This window comes from Podarcis vaucheri (assembly GCF_965113315.1).
Source record: "Podarcis vaucheri genome assembly, chromosome: 4".
NCBI classification, from domain to species: Eukaryota; Metazoa; Chordata; class Lepidosauria; order Squamata; family Lacertidae; genus Podarcis; species Podarcis vaucheri.
The window spans coordinates 46,476,504-46,493,580 of NC_138762.1; the positions used below are offsets into that span (position 1 = coordinate 46,476,504).

General features: G+C 40.4%; 1 long non-coding RNA gene across 1 annotated transcript; it reads right to left on the reverse strand.

Annotated features, from left to right (window-relative positions):
* Positions 1-203: 203 nt before the first annotated feature.
* Positions 204-7,781, reverse strand: LOC309531074. The gene is made up of 3 exons (XR_014219055.1): positions 7,651-7,781; positions 2,812-2,900; positions 204-298 (listed from the first exon to the last, which is right to left on the reverse strand). It is a non-coding gene; the product is annotated as an uncharacterized lncRNA (long non-coding RNA).
* Between the last annotated feature and the right edge of the window lie 9,296 nt (positions 7,782-17,077).

Consider the following 17,077-nt stretch of genomic DNA (forward strand, 5'->3'; position numbering starts at 1 on the left):
ACTTATATTTTTGCACAATCAGAAATTACAGCATAGAGGCTACATCACATATACCCATTTGTTCCTCAGTGGCAAAAAATTTTAATTGTAGCCTTGAAACGCAGAAATGAAAGTTATAGAAATAGCGAAACCAATCATCTTGTGCAGAAAGCTGAGGGCATTTCTAAAGTTCAAGAAGCTTTTCAAAAAAGGTAAAATGAATGTAATCTTTAGAGGAAATGTCAATTTTATTCTGGGCAACTGCAGTCGAAACATAAGGGTTTTAGCTGGAATGGCAAAGGACTCTGCACGGAGAAAACTAAAAGGAGAAAATAGTAATACAGGAAAAAGGTTAACATCTTGACATTAAATTATGGTTTTACTAAAACTCACAGTATACTTATTTTTTTATAATCAGGTACCAGTGACTAGTGTGGCAGGTAATAAAACAATAAAAGGAAAAAAAGAGTACATTTATCTGTCAATCTTTTGGTTCGCTGGTACTCTGTAGGAAACCTAAATATACAGCCCTTTGAACTATGTTAAATGGCTGTCAGTCTGATACACAAAGTCCACTAAAGCTTGAAGTACTTTTATTTAAGCCAATGGGACTTGCATCACATTAAATCCAGATTCCAGGCCTAGCTAAGTTGTGGGTTGGGCTGCCTACAAAGGTAAAAAAGATGTGGTCCTTGCATTGTTTCAAAATAGATGTTCCCTTTCATATTCAGTGGCATTAAACATGTTCATTCATTTATTTTTGCTATGCTAACTCAGTACAGCCATAGGTGATGCTCAGTTACACGTAGCTTGAGTTTTTATTTCTCACTTAAACAATGAAGGCACAGAGGCAAAAAAGCAGAGTAAAAGATTTCTCAATCCTTTCAGCTTCTTTTCTAAAAATGCTTCCCCTCCCCAGTTGACTGTCGAGATTGCAATGCAAAGGGCTCTGCAAAAACAGGTCATCTGACCTCATTGTGACATCAGGTGGTTGACAGATAGATGCTCCCACCCTCTTGTCAAATTTGGTTGGGGTGTGGGGGCAATCTCTGGCCTGTTGGTCAGATCCAGTTCTCTACACCTGGCTTAACCCTTTAGGACCCGTTTTGATCCTCATAAAAATTGCCGCTCCTCAGCTGCTGTTTGGAAAGGAAGCCTCTGTTGGTGACAGAGAACAGGAAAAGAGAATGGTTCAGAGACACACATTCAAAAGTAAATTCAGTCACCAAGGAAACACCTCTTAGTTCTACCCTATATGCTAAAAATTGCTTTCATATTAATATGGTAACAGAAACAACAATTGTCATGGCATAGCATAGGAATTCCCCTTATTTCCCAAGCAGTGGATACCACTGCTAATATGTTAGAAATTACTTAGCAGCTGTGTTGTTTGAACTCACCAGGACCCAGTGTACTCGTTAATTTCCTCCATGATGACTTTATTTGGTTATTATCGCATAGAAGTCATTTTGACAATTGAACGACATTGAAGAAGAAGAGGAAGAGGAAACAGTAAACTATCTAGCAAGACTTGCCAGAAAGATCTTTCCAGTCAAAAGGAGAGTTCCCTCATCAACTGGAGCAGCTTGTGAGGCAGGGTGGGGTGGCAGCTCTTACTATGTTTTAATGTTTCAATATTTTAATGTTGTATTTTAATTTTGTTTTTAAGTTGTAATCATTCAACTTGTTTTTATTATTGCTTGTAAGCCACTCTGAGCCCAGCCTTGGCTGGGGAGGGCGGGGTATAAATAAAAATTATTATTATTATTATTATTATTATTATTATTATTATTATTATTATTATTATGTAGTTGCGACTCACTACTGGAAAAAATCACATTTCAGCTCCAATCCTATACACCTTTACCTTGGGGAAAGCTGGAAGGAGGAATACAGTAGGATTTACTCAACCCCCCCCCCAAAAAAAACCCCTATACATGACAGGATTGCATTGTCAAGCATGTAAGGAAAACTTTACAATACAGGCAGCAACTACTGATACGCAATTACCGACATGTGGGTCCTCCCCCCCCCTTTTTTACATGTGGGTCCTTTTGACCTGGAAGAGAGCAGAATGGGGGTGGAACAGAATGGGTTGGAATGGGGCAGGGCACACTTATATGCTTACGCATGCGGGGGCCAGAAACAAAACCCCCACGCAAAATGGTCACTGCCTGCAGAATGTCAAGAAGAGGTTCTATTATGTGGTGTGGCTTGATTTGCTTCCAGACACAGTGGAATACCCACTTTTGTCACCACTTCATATTTCAATCAAATAAACATGTATTAATTTTACAGAGTGTTGTTGTATCTCTGAACTTATCCTCATTTCTTTTCATATGCACCTGTCCTCCTTAACAGCCAACTGCCTACATGTTATATAGCTTCCCTTTATCTAATCAATCAACAAACTGATCCTGCTTACTAGGCCAATATCCCCCTTCGTTCTTCCAAAAGAGAAGGTAATGTCCCTGCTTAAAAGCACCGCTCATTCCCCTGCCCTCCACCATGTTGTTTTAAGTGGCGCATGGTGGGTGGGTGTTCACACTGCTTTGCCTGCCGCCCAAACCAATTAATGTGGACTTCTGCTTGATAGCCTCAACTTCAGCAACCAGCTGAAAAGATTACAACTATTCTGTGGTAACTCTTCATCATGTTTAGCTTACTGCTATTATAAAACTATTAAAGAAATAGTGTGTGGTAATTAACATTTAATTATTTACTCCTTTGTAGCAATCATTAGTATTTAGAAGTAGCTAACTATGCAGCACCGAGAAAAACCATGATCATTAATACTCTTCTAATTATTTCTTTGTTCAATAATGTACTCACTTATTACTGCTTCCGTAGATCTCTCATCAAATCATTGTCCTTTAGCTGGCCCCTCCTGCCTAAACTTTTCACCGTATTTAGGTCTGCACCTAAAAAAGAGCCATTTATTACCATAAACAAAGGGGTAAGGAACCTTTTTCAGGCTGAGGGTCACACTTGATAACCTCCTGAGAGTCATATTCCAGAGCCAGAGGCAAAAATGGACAAAGCAAGGGATGCAAATTTTACCATTGTACTGTAGACGCATTTGTATGCATACTCTTCCCTATCTTCCAACCATGGAAGCGAGAGGTATTATCAGTCCTTGTATTTGAGGTTCCACACCTTTGCCACAAAGTCTATGACCAAATATAGTTGGTTATTTCTCCCATTGTCACTGGCACTAGGATATGTGGAGTCATAATAAGATTCAAATGCCTTGCATGTAGTTCAGCAGCATCTGGAAGGCTGTAAGCTTCCTGTCACTAGCCTAGTAAACAATCTCCTCACCCAGTTTTCCCATTTAACTCGTGAACTAGATGGTTTAAACCTACACAAAGTGTTATTCATATTTCATCTGTCTTAAAGCTAATGTTACAACATGAAAGCAGAACACTTAGCAGCATTCTAAGCTTGACTCTTTGCAAGCTAATTGCTTTGCGTGTCTCTGGGTAGATCTCAGTGACTAGCAAAGGGCAATCGCTCATGCCATTTGCATTTAGCATGGTGTTAGGAAGATGGTGGCAAAATAGATTCAAGATCACACAGATGACAGCACATGGGACCCTGGAAATGAGCCATCATCTGAATGAGGCAAAGTAGAGTGAGGAAGGACCTGCAGCCATATAACTGCATAGGAACAAAAGAAGCTGCCTTATATTGAGTTCCACCTAGTTCAATACAGCGTAGCAGTGCTATTGACTGGCAACGGTTCTCCAAGATTTCACAGCCCTGCCTGGAGAAAGAAACAGTGGGGACTGGACCTAGGATTTTCTGCATGCAATGGATATGTTCAACCACTGAGCTGCAGATCATGCCTAAATGTCACAATCCATCTTTGTACATAAGTGCATGACTGTTCAGGGTAACCTGGTGGAGACTACAGGGCACTATTCTGCATGTAGCTGACTGAAAGCAAGGGGGGAGAGGATTGCGCTTGCGTTTGTTTGCTTGTTTTTAAGAATCATTTGTAATGTAGATGTTCCAAGTCTAATGAAAATACTCTTTCATTCTTTCACTAGAAAGTATATTGATTTAATAAAAACCACAGACATGTAACTTCAATATCATCATCTTTATTTACATTTAAAATTAGCTGACTATTTTTAACATATGGTAAGCACATTACACACACACACACAACACATGGACTGTAAGAAACAAAGGGCTTTGCACACCCCTTTTGTCAGAGTTCTCTGTTTGTCTGTCTGTCTCTCCCCCTCCCTCCCTCTCTCTTTCTCCTGCTGCCCCTAAGTTAATTTCTTTTCAGCATACAATGCCTCATTTCAAAGAAGAATTAACTTGGTCATGAGAAATAGATAATGATGAAAAATGCTAAGACAGAAGTTGAGATGGTCCCTTCAGCTCTCTGAGCATAATGAACTATGAATGAGGTGTAAAATTAATTACTATTAATGGTAAGGCATGATGTGAATCTTATCAGTAACTATTCAGCCCAGTTTTAGAGCACCTCAGCCTTTTACAAGAGAGGTTTTGCAAACAAGGCTATTTGAAGCCTTTTTAGAAATGGTTGTATGTACAGTATGTATGATCCAATGTGCTATTTATTGGCCTTTTATTGTGTAAGTATAACATCAATTCAACCTGTTTTTTAAAAATTCACACTGATATCCTAACTTTATTTGCACTGGCTGGTGGAGAATAACTATTGCACTGGTGGAACCTAAGGATACATAATGTTGAGGATGCCAACAATGCATTATGGAAGTACCATCATCATGATGATATTGGTTTAACTCTACCAGTGCAGTGTAAAAAAAGAGAAAAGCTGTTGGGCTTATGGTGGGGAAGGGCTGCAACTTAGCTGGAATTCTTTGCTCACATCTTGTCTCACTCTCTGATGAAGTTGTAATATTATGCTGGTAGAAAAGTTGGTATAAATTAAAATACTCCCATAGCATTCAATGGACAGCCCAAAATCAATTCCGTACCACTTCCGCAGAATCCTATCATCCACCCCGACAACTGTGAAGGGGAAAAGATTCTGATTAAGCCAACAAACATAAACCCTGCTGGATCAGACCAGAAGTCTATCTATTCCTGCATCCGATTATCCACAGTGACTGATTCTCCACAATCATGGGTAGAACGATGGAGTCAGATCTCGTTGGCTTCCTGACACTGTGTTGATCTCCAACATGACAGCAGGAACTGTTTTATGAACAGCTCTGAATTAGCTTTTGGACATCATGCAGTCTGAAGGGAGGCACTTCTGCATCATTATGTTTTCTCCATGGGGACAGGACTCTCTGACTTTTGTGTGGATGGAATATACAGTAAAAGAGTTGCATCCATTGTCCACACACTTTTGTCTCTAGCCCTGCCTCCCACTGGCATGCAGCTCATGCAACTTCCTAAAATGGGATGTGTGGCCCTTTGTATGAAAAAGTCCCCATCTCCCCCCTGCCATACCCATTTACTAGGGAGTAAGCTCCTCTGAACTGGTGAGACTTACTTCTTAATAGATATGTATAGGATTGTGCTGTTAGTTGCTGTAGGGTTTGGGTTATGAAGGATGGCCGTAGCTTGGCTAAATGTTTATACTAGTTTCAAAACAGTCCATTGGTTTCAATATTTCCACTTTCAACCTATCATTCTAACCTAAAAGTTTGTGTTTCTGTGTGTTTATTTAAAGAAATGTGGTACATGGCTATATAAGCTAACCTATAACTGCAGGCTTCCTAATTATGTGATACTGAGCAGGACCGGACCTGTAAGGGTGTTGTCTCAAAATACTTTATTTTTCACAGAATTTTTGTCTTCATAAGCCTGTAACCTACTTGAGGTCTGATCACAGAACCTAAACATTAATACTGGTAATTTTGCCTGGTGAAACTGAATTTAGATCTAATTATAGATCAGGAACCAGAGTCAGAATATTTATTTCCAGCTATTACTTTCTAATACTAAATTTACCTGCTTGCTAATGAGCTGATTTAGCAGTAATATGCAAATATTTCATTTCATGAATGTGGATGGGGACACATGAGACTGGGACATATTTTATGTACACAAACAAGCACTGTGTGGATATGTATTTGGAAGCCTGTGTAATCTTGAACTTCGGGACCTACAGTAATGTTTCAAATAGGATTTCCCATATCATGGGTATTGGCAGAGATCTCCAATGTCCAGTGTCATTCTGCTAGTTTGTCAGATTTTAGAAACTTCCTGGGCAAATTAATTCCTGTACACAAAATACAGAGACTTTACTTCCAAACAAAAGCCTGTCCCATTTGTTTCTAAAATTAGGTGTTACAATTTGCTTAGCAACCACAGAATGCCATGCATCGTATACCACCTGTGGTCTTACAGGTCTATACTGTTCAGTAGCCATTGGCCCTGCTAGCTGGGCATGATGAAAGTTAGGATTCCAGCTACTAGGCTGAGAACACCACATTGAAAGCACATGACTTCCCACAAAGAATTCTGAAAACTGTGTCTTGTTAAGGGTGCTGGGAATTGTAGCTCTGTGAGGGGTAAAATGCAGTTCTGTGGATTCTCAGGAGAAGTAACGTGCTTTAAGCATGCAGCATGGACAGATCCTAAGTCTGGAAGGCCCACCCCACTGTGCAATATTTTGTGACTTTGATATAAGATTTGGTATTTCAGTCCTCATAACTCCTTTGTCATCAACATCCACTCCTCTGTCTTGTCCCTTAGGTATGAATATATACGTTTGTCAGTCTAATCTGAATAAATTGTTGGAACACCTCATGAAGTGGTTTCTTGATTAGGGTACTTAAGCAGTATGCCCATCTTATGTTAGTATCTGCATTGGTCTCTGCGTGTAATGATTTAATCAGGGTGCTTTTTCTAAACAATAACCCTAACAATTAATACTGGTATCCTAAAATTCTAATAGCTGTTAGCTGATGTTAAGACCTATAACATTCACCACAATGGTTATTCATGTTAACTTTCTTGTTTGTGATTACACAATTTTCATTATGTTTAAGAGTCTTTCTACAGACACATAGCATATGGTATAGGCAGAGGAGATGAGCCTTTGATGTAGAAAACATTTTAAAAAACACCCATGTTAAATTGCAATTACACTGTTGTGTTGGTAGCAGGTGATTGGGCCCCAAAGATAAGCGTATTCAACTGCATACAGTATTAACACTACTCGGTAAAATGAATTGGTAGAAAGGACAGTGCAGTTGTCCCCCACCCCCATGATGTCATATTGCATAAGTCATTTGAAATAAACTTTTCACATTATGTAGAGCATGGCAGACACGACACAGAATCACTTAGGCAAATCCTGGAGAGGTTTTTATTCACTGGGAGAACATTCTGCCCATATCCACCATCAGATTTGAAACTGCAGATGGTAAATCACATATTGCAATGAGCTTTGGCAAAGCTTTAGGAATTTCTTGCTGGCATCATCCATGCATCTCTCAGGAATGATAATTAAAAATTAAAAGTATCTGTCCAGAAATACCATAATGCTAGCATGTAACATAGACCGGTGCACTTGGAGAAATTCAGTGTGAAAAATCAGGCTACTGTGACTAAAAAAGAAAGCAAGCTAGTATACAACACTAACAGTTGGAAGCTACATTTCCCTTGTATCCCTAGGCAACTATAAATTGTGGCAGAAAGTAATTTTACCTCTCTTCCTCATGTTGCCATCCATGGAGTCGGAAAAAGTAAGTTTGGATTAACCACTTTTTTGCTGTATCACAATCAAGTTCTTCTCCTCCTCCTCCTCCTCCTCCTCCTCCTCCTCCTCCTCCTTCTTCTTCTTCTTCTTCTTCTTGAAATTCAAAGCTTTGCTGAGCTTTGAATATTATTTGAAATTTTGAATATTAACCTACCCCCTTTCACAAGTGTAGTAGTAACTAAGGCTCCTGAAGAACACTCAAGAGACACATTGGGTCACCCTTTCCATTGGTGGAAAAAGAGCTTTAAACCTCAGAAAGGGGTGCCCTGTGCCACACCAAAATTTGGCATTCCCGCCTCTCACACTCCATTTTAAATTCTTGTTGTGGTGCCCCTGAGGCTCTGCACCAAGATTCCTCTTTCCTGAAAATTTCTGTGGCCCTTGTCCTATCAGTGTTGGAGCACCAATGTTGGTAGGGCTGAAAAGGGGGGATTCCATGGGTGGGTTGGAAGTATGTCCAGGTAGACCAGAGAAAGGACTGGTTGTGAATAATTCAATGCCTTCCCAATCCCTTGACTTGCCCCCAAACCAGGGGTTAACTTATCCGAAGACCTGGAAATGGTGTAGCTTGGTCGCTTTTATTTCCAACAGGATAGAAATAGTTAAGGAAACAAACCTGGGAAAAGAGAGATGAGCGCAAGAATGCCCCTCCATTCTCACATGCAAGATCCTGGGCACTGAGTAAAGTTAACCTCCTCTCTTGATGTCAGTATCCTTTGTATATGGAAGGCAAAGAAAGGCCTCCTTGGACTGCAGCGGCAGTGATAATTATACTGTGCTGAGAGAGCTGGACAGGGGGAAGTCTTCTGGGAATCTCCCTCCACATGAGCAGCTGCCCATGGAGCAATGGCTTCTGCTGACAGTAGTTTTAGAACTTGGACCCAGGTTCTTCAAACTTGATCATGATTAGAAATTCATTATATTTACAACAAGAAAAGATATAAACCCAACTCCAAAAGGCAGAGTTACCTTGGTTAATTTGTTTACTATATTTACTAGTGAATAAGGAGCAGTCAAATCTGAGTCACTGCTGTTTTTGTTATTTTTAAAAGTTGATAGAATGCAATAGCCACAAGGTCCCCTTGCAAGTGATGCGTTGCATGGAAAAATTTACCTGCAGAGTGCAATGATATAATTGAGGGGGACTGTGTGGGTCTTACAGATTACCTTTTTTCTCTCTCAATGTTTATATATTTGTATTTCCTTTTCTCTCACTCACTGTTTACATATTTGCTTGTGATTGCTCTTTCTTTCTTTCATCTTTCTTTCTTTCACAAGACAACTTAGGGGACAGGAGTTCAAAATGTTGCACTTGTACTAAATATGCAATGAATAATTTAATGCACTTTGTCTCCAGTAGCAGCAAGAATAACACGAGGCTGCTCTTTTGAAGTACCTGCTAGCTGGTGGCTGGTTTCTGTGACCCTGACTTCCCCTCCGAGTACATTTGCTTGCAAATGATACTTGGCAAAAGGGAAAGCTGCAGAATCAAACTGTCATGGAGTTAGCTCACTCACCTCGAGGTGGACTTTAACTATGGAATATGCCATTCCATAGTTGGTGGAATGGGAAAGTCATGCTTGTGCATAAAGTTCCTTCTTCTAAGGCTAGCAGTGTTTGAATCCCCGCTTCTGTTTTTTCAATACATGGATTCTAGTCAAGTGCCCTTCAGTATGAAGGTGTTCCATAGAGAGCCACGCCACCGCTAGATCAGCATGCTGAGCACATGCAAAGGAAGGAAGGACTTCCATATTATTAATAGTTGAACGGCAGGATTTTGAGCAGATGACCTACACTTTGGCATCAGTTTAAAACTGTGTTTCTAAAATTAGCAACCTCTCATCTTCTTGTTAAAGTGTAATTCATCGCCTCTGAGACAGCAGCTGAAGAGATGTCGTATAAGTCCCCCCCCCCCGTATCATTTCATGTGTTGGCAGACCATCAGGTCCAATGACTAGGTGCAATTTTAACTTTCTGAAGTGATCCAGAAAATAGAAGCAAGATAGTGTGCTTGGATAGGTGGTCAAATGAAGGAAATACAATGAGCTGTAATATATTTCAGAGGTATCATTTACAATCATGTCTATTGCATTCAACAGATAAAAGTATCTCTCCTCCCAATGTTGCACCATCCCAAGAGAGACCTGACTCACTGCTGGTGGTACTGTAGCCTCTGATTTAGATGCCATGAGATTTAAGGGAAAAGGTAGACCACCTAAAGTGTGTCCCTCATCAGCCTGGAAAGCAATGAGAAACGGGGTGCACGGAATACTGTCCTGATGCTGTTGCTTGTAAACATCTTTATAAATGACTTGGATGTCCATGTATCAGGGATGCTGTAGTAGCAGGTGATCTTTGGGGTCTCTTCCAGCTCTCTGATTCTGTGATCCATAGCCTCTCATGTGGTATCCTCAGGACCTTCCATCATACCTAAGAGTATTTATAAAGGGGTCATGGTACATAACAAAAATAATCATATTTGTCAGGTGCATTGTGTGGGAATGTCAAGTTTCCCTACCTATCAAGATTTGTCACTGCATTCTCCTGTGATGTACCAATAGTAAAATTTGATGATATATGGATTTTTCAGGACACTGCCATAATTTGCATAATTTGCAATTTACCAGATTGTCCTACTTAATGACAATGTCCTCTGGCTCAGAGATTAATAATAGCTAAACTTGACATTGCATTGTGGCGGTTCCCTCACTGCAAGAAGTGAAGTTATGAGGAACAAGGCAGAGGACCTTCTCGGTAGTGGCCATCAGATGTCAAAGAGATAAACAACTATACAACTTTTAGAAGACGTCTGAAGGCAGCCCTGTATGGGGAAGTTTTTAATGGTTGATGTTTTATTATGCTTTTATATTTGTTGGAAGCCACCCAAAGTGTCTGGGGGAAACCCTGTCAGATGGGTGGAGTACAAATAATTAAATTATTATTATTAATTTTGGAGTTAGCTTGGGTGCAGTATAGCAGCTAAGAGTGTGAGCAATGAGACATAAGCCCAATGCAGGCCATAGTATGAAGTGCAAGGAAAACACATGAAAGGCCACGCTAAGTACAAGAGTATCTGCTTTCCATGTAGAAGTTCCCAGGTTCTTTTTTTAAAAAAAAATATTGAATTTTTAAATTATAACAACAAATCTTCCACAAATCTTAATTGAACAATTTATATATCCATTTCTCTCTCCCCCCCCCTTTGGTTTCCCCCATATTTCCGTATTGATTTATTAAACAAATTCCATACCCTGCTGGTTTTACCTCTTATATAGTTGTGAAAGTTTAGTTAAAACCTGCCAATGGGTCCAAATCTTTATACAGTCTTTTTATATAGTTTATAAATGGTTCCCACTCCTTTTTGAAATACATGTTGTCTCTCTCATGTATCCTGTCAGCTTAGCCAGTTCCGCGTAGTCCATAAGCTTAACTTGCCATTCTTCCTTTGTTGGCGTTTTCTCTGTTTTCCATACTTGTGCTAATAAAATGCTTGCTGCTGTTGTTGCATACATAAACGATCTCCAGTTTCCCTCTTTTAGATCATGAGAAGATCCCAGGTTCAATCCCAAGCATTTCAGACCCCCTTCAGTGTAAACAATGCTGAATTAGATGGACCAATATATAGGAAGTTTCCCATGTTCCATGTGAGCAATGGGTCTGGGGATGAGCATACAATACCAGCTTTGTGCTTCCTTCATCATGCTCCTTACCTTCAACTTGTGGAGGACGGCGACTGTGTGAAGCAGAGAGTCTTCTGAATCCTTAGAGGCTCTGGGGAAGCTGTGATCCTCCAGATGTGGTTGGACTCTCAGTGGCCTCAGCTAGCATCATCAATGGGCAGGGATGAGGGGACTTGCAGCCCAGCAACATCTAGTGGGTGACAGGTTCCTCATCCTGCCTTGTTGATCTCACCTGCATAGGCTAGAAATCTTAAACTTTGCCTCAGCCACTGTTCTATTTTAGTAGCCTGGATTTATGGGGATAATAACAACTTTCATAACTTGCAAGCTGTGCCATACTGAGTCAGACCAATTGTCCACCAGCTCAGGGTGGTCTACCCTGACTGGCAATGGATGCCAGGATCTCAAAAAATGCCCCCCCATCTTACCCAGAGACTGAATCTGAAGCTTTTTGCATGCAAAGCACGTGCTCCACTACTGAGCTATGGCCCTTCCCCATGTGTTGGGAGATGATATTATGCCAATCATAAAACACTGAAAGGTCATTTTTATAATCAAGAGCATGTGAATGGAGGGGATTTCCCAGTTGATATATTAAGAACACTCTCTTCAATCTTGAAATTGTTTGGCCTGGTTTATAAAGTCCCTACATCATGCTTACAAGAATATCTGATAGCTCTGTGGCTTTTCTGAGTTTTAAGACAAAGTATAGACCCTATACTTTCAGCACTGAGATTCTCTTTGAACTTATTAAAGGCTTTACTCATGAAACAATGGCATTGATTACTAATAAAGGACCACAGATTTATAGGATTTAGCCTTAATACATGAATAAAAGAATTTTCCCTGGTTGCTCAGCTGTAAAATACTCCATAGTTTTGAATTACACACAGCTGCATTGTGAACTCAAACTCTGAAGAGAGCTCGTAAGGGTGTTTCTGAAATCAATGGCAACATGGCTGTCCACGCTGTATGTCAATATTGATTTGGTCTTCACATGGTTATCTTTCTGATTGACAGAATAAATGGTTTTTACCTATAAGGTATATGAAAGTACCATTTATGCCCAAACATGTGAAACTTCCCCTTTTCTTCTGCAGCAACCAATATACTCTCTTCCTGCAATATATGCAGATTTCCGAGAGATAGATTCAATCTCCATAGAATAGTATGGATCACAGTAATAGATATACATTTGAAAAGTTTCTTTTTGAAACACTGACTGGATGTGGAAGCTCATGGCTGAGTACCTAATGGCTTAGCCACGGGTTTCTCAACCAAAAGTAAATCTGTCAAGAGTATAGGTTCCTTTTCTCCTGGCTGACTTGAATGTTTGGAGAGAAAAACCTGCCACTCTTTTTATTGCCTCTAACCCCTGTATGAAATCATCCATTGTTTTATAGTTCAGATCAATTCAAACAATTTAAGGCATGGGAAGGGGGAGGGCATTTGCAGAATTGGAGCTATTTACACCATTGTACTGTACTGCAAAGAGGGACGCGGGTGGTGCTGTGGGTTAAACCACAGAGCCTAGGGCTTGATGATCAGAAGGTCGGCGGTTCGAATCTCCGCGACGGGGTGAGCTCCCATTGCTCGGTCCCTGCTCCTGCCAACCTAGCAGTTGAAAAGCACGTCAAAGTGCAAGTAGATAAATAGGTACCGCTCCTGCGGGAAGGTAAACGGCGTTTCCGTGTGCTGCTCTGGTTCGCCAGAAGCGGTTTAGTCATGCTGGCCACATGACCCAGAAGCTATACGCCGGCTCCCTCGGCCAATAAAGTGAGATGAGCGCCGCAACCCCAGAGTCGGCCACAACTGGACCTAACGGTCAGGGGTCCTTTTACTTTTAAGCAACCTAAAAACGTGCTGTGATCACTTCTCAATGAGCCTATTTTCCTGATGTCTAGGTAGTTTTAGCTCCTAGGACTCATTCTCAGGGCCACTGAGAGGGCATTTATTTTTAAAAAGAGGTTAACCCATTTCTAATAGGTACCTACATTCTCATAAAAACAGACTGGATAGGTAATGATCTTTAATTTACATTGCTCAAAAATCTGAATATGTAGTACAAAACTTGAGTTTGAGGATGGATCACAAACAGAAGACAGCCATATCACATGCAGCTGGTGATGTGCTGTGGTAAGCATGATGGCTCACACATTCTAAGTTAGTGCACAATACTCCACAATACTACTACAGAGAAGAAATTATATTATTGCCATGCCTTTCAAGACTCATTTTAAAATTAAATTATGCAAAACAGTACAATACCAAAATTATAAAAAGAAGAAAAATGCACATACTGTCTAAAAATAAAAATATTACAAGTACCTCTGTAATATGAAGTTTGGGGCCAGGCTACATCTCACTTGGGCACTATCTGTAATGTCATTTAACATTTCTTTAAACAAAACACAGCCACTGAAGGCTTCAGTCAGGTGCAGTGGAGGGGTATGTGTATGTTTAACCCTTTATCCATTTGCTGTTCTTTTCAAAAAAAAAAAAAAAACCCCTCCCACAGCACCTTTTCCCTCTGCAGGTGAAGAATCTGGCCTCTCCCCTACAACCCAAGAAGTGAATAGCAAATTTTGAGAGCAAAAACAGCCAGCAAGGAAAGAACTACAAAGCCTCTCCCCTACCAGCTCCCTCTACATCCTTTGATTCTGAATGCAGCCTTCTGTGGATGCTTATTATAAAAAGAAAAGTAGGGGGGAAGGATGTTATACAGCGCTTGGGCTGTTAAGCGATGGAAGGACTTGGGTGAGGATGCATTCTCGACATTTCCCAGAGCTTACACATCTATCTGGCTCTTTCTCTCTCTCTTCCTGATGAAAACATTGATAATCTTTCTCACTGTCCCTGTGCTTCTGGGACACAAAAGAGGCAGTGTGATATCTGTATTAAAATCTTGAAAATTGCAGCATCCTTATTATTACTGTCAGTGAAGACTGCCTGACAAAAGTCAGCTCTCAAAGGTATAGGGGACAGATGATCCAAGAAACTAGACACCACTAAAAAGGAGCATTCATACAAGGACTAAAAGATGTCCAGCTTGTAACTTGCCACTTATCTCCTTGCCTGGGGCAAGTAGCAATTGTCCCCAGGTGAGTACTTGAGTAGAAAACTATGCTATCCTTCAGAAGCTGAATTGTACTGAGCTGAGGAAGCACATGTGTAGGAGAAGCGATGAGCAAGTTGGGATTGACATGCTAAAAAGATTTCTGTGTTGCTCATTGACACGTGCTCCTTTGCTGGTCATGTACTGCAACTGGGCCACCAGAAAAAATGTAGAACATTGAACCACAAGTGCAAAAACAAAAAGGAATCACAGTGTGGGAGATCTTGCAGACATATGTTGCGGTTCTTTAGGCAAATGAAATTTTGATTAACACAAATTAAGCTTCCTAACCCTGAAATAACTTCACAGCTTTGTTGCAGTGTCTATTTGATGGTATATACTCATTTGAAGTAACTAGCTGCTTCCTATAAAAGAAAAGAAGAACCAACTATCCATTCAGAATCTAAAATTTATTACCACCAAGCCATTATCTAGAGCAGCAAACCAAGGGCACTTTGCCTTATCCTTCATAATATCTCCCATGCAGCCCATGGGTTGTCCACCTTTGTTCTACGGTACAGTCTTATTTCTCTGCAGAAATATAAATGCTGCAGCGCAATCCTCACAGAAGTGTGTGGCATAAGCATTTCTCCTGCTTTCTCTTCCTCCTGAACACAGTTGGCATTGTAATTATCTGACCACAGTGATTTCCTGTTTGGAAGTGGGGAAGAAGACTAGATTCAGGGTCCTCCTCCCCAATACAGGTGATTACTGTTATTACATTTGACAGCACCAATCATAACCTTGTGCACAGGACCTGATCCAAAAAGCTAACATATGTGTAACCTTCTCCTTTGCAAATACAGAAGTAGAGTTCTTACAGGTAAAAAAAAAAAGCATCAAAGTAAGTAGAAGAGGAGGAGACAGATTCCATCTCAAATATGATTCATGAAATATAAGTAATGGGAAGATTAAAAGTAAGCATCTGGAATATGCAAGGAATTAATTATCTGCTTAAAAAGAGACCAGAATATCTAATATAGTTCTTTTACAAGGAACAACTCCCTTGAAGCAGAGCATATAACAGGCTGAAATGTGGTTCTCTCCTTCCGTATTTCCACCAGCTACAATTTTAATCACCAAGAAACTCAATTTCCATCTAGGTGAAATAAAAATTGGATAAGGCAAAAAGGTGTGCCATGCTGCGAGTGCTGACAGATTCACAAGCTTTCACTGTAAGTAATATCCTTCTTTAGCAAGCTATTCTCAGCACTGCACCATCAAATATAATGCTAAAAACAACAAAGAACCTTAACGACCAAAACTAAAGCTGGCATAAGGTTTCAGGGCCGGAGGCCACTTCATTATTTGCATGGAGTGGTCAACGAAGTGGAAGAAATATATGTGAGAATATAAAGAGAAGTTAAAAAAAAAGTTTTTATTAAGAGAAGTCAAGAGGTCAGGCATGAAAGCAGTTCCTCTGGCACAGCACTATGCAGAACAGCAATTATTACACTACCAAATCAAATGAACACAACATTCCATCTCTGAAACGTGATGTCTCAACAAGGCCCTGGGAGTGACCAGTTCATTACAGAAAGCAATGTTGGCTTAAGCTATTGATCAAGTGATAACTATTAGCCACTAGGGGCTGCTAATCAAAACTGGGTCACACCAGTGCCAATTGGTTGCAGCTAAAGGATCACTTTGAGCCCTACATCTCCAGGGGGTCCAAGCCCTCAGCCATATTCCTGTTGCTCATCTACAAATTGCTGATTTATAAATTTGTCTCCTCTGTTTACCCCAAGACAGCTGATAATGATGCTGTGAACTGCTGGAGCTGTCTCAGGATGACAAAGGGAAAAGCACAAAAATGTGAAGCTTCTACTTCACACGCTGCAACCGCAAAGTACAGAATAACTGCAGGAACAGCCTTTCTCTCTCTCTCTGCTTCCACAGCAGGCAGTCTCTCCATCAAGCGAGGATTGGAAGTCTTGAATTAGAGGACACAGATAAAGTACAAGCTACCATGGAAGGCAGGGTGGGTGGGCGGGCAACGAAGTTCACCTGACAGCAGAAACAAACAACAGTAGAGTCCCATTGAATTAAGAGAAAGACTCTCTGCTCTTGGAGTGGGCATTATATGCTCACTTGCTCCATACTGCAAGCAGGGATGGGCACAAGGTAGATTTGGATTTAGTACTTCTAGATCTCTGAATGCACTGAAATAAGAGCTGCAAAAAGGTTTCTGATTCTCTGTAGTTGAGTAACAAATATGCTTGCAAGTCCCCTCCAAAAAGTTCTACAAATTGTACATGCAAAGTAGAGACAAGATGTTTTCCTTGACTATATCTAGGCCACATTCCCAGTTGGTAGTATAGAGTAGGAAATTTCAGAGCACAGAGCTCTAAGCTGGAGCCCTCCTTCACCAACTTCCACATGGCCACATTTTGGGATACCAATACACTACTAAAATCACAGCACTCTCAGAACACATTTTTCCACAGTACGCAACTAGTCTCTGTGATTCAGTGTCATGCTAGAGCAAAACAACATTTCTAAATGTAAACAAATTGTATTTATTTATTAGATCTATTCCTTGCCCTTCACATGACGTCCCAGAGCAGGTTACAAGTAAAA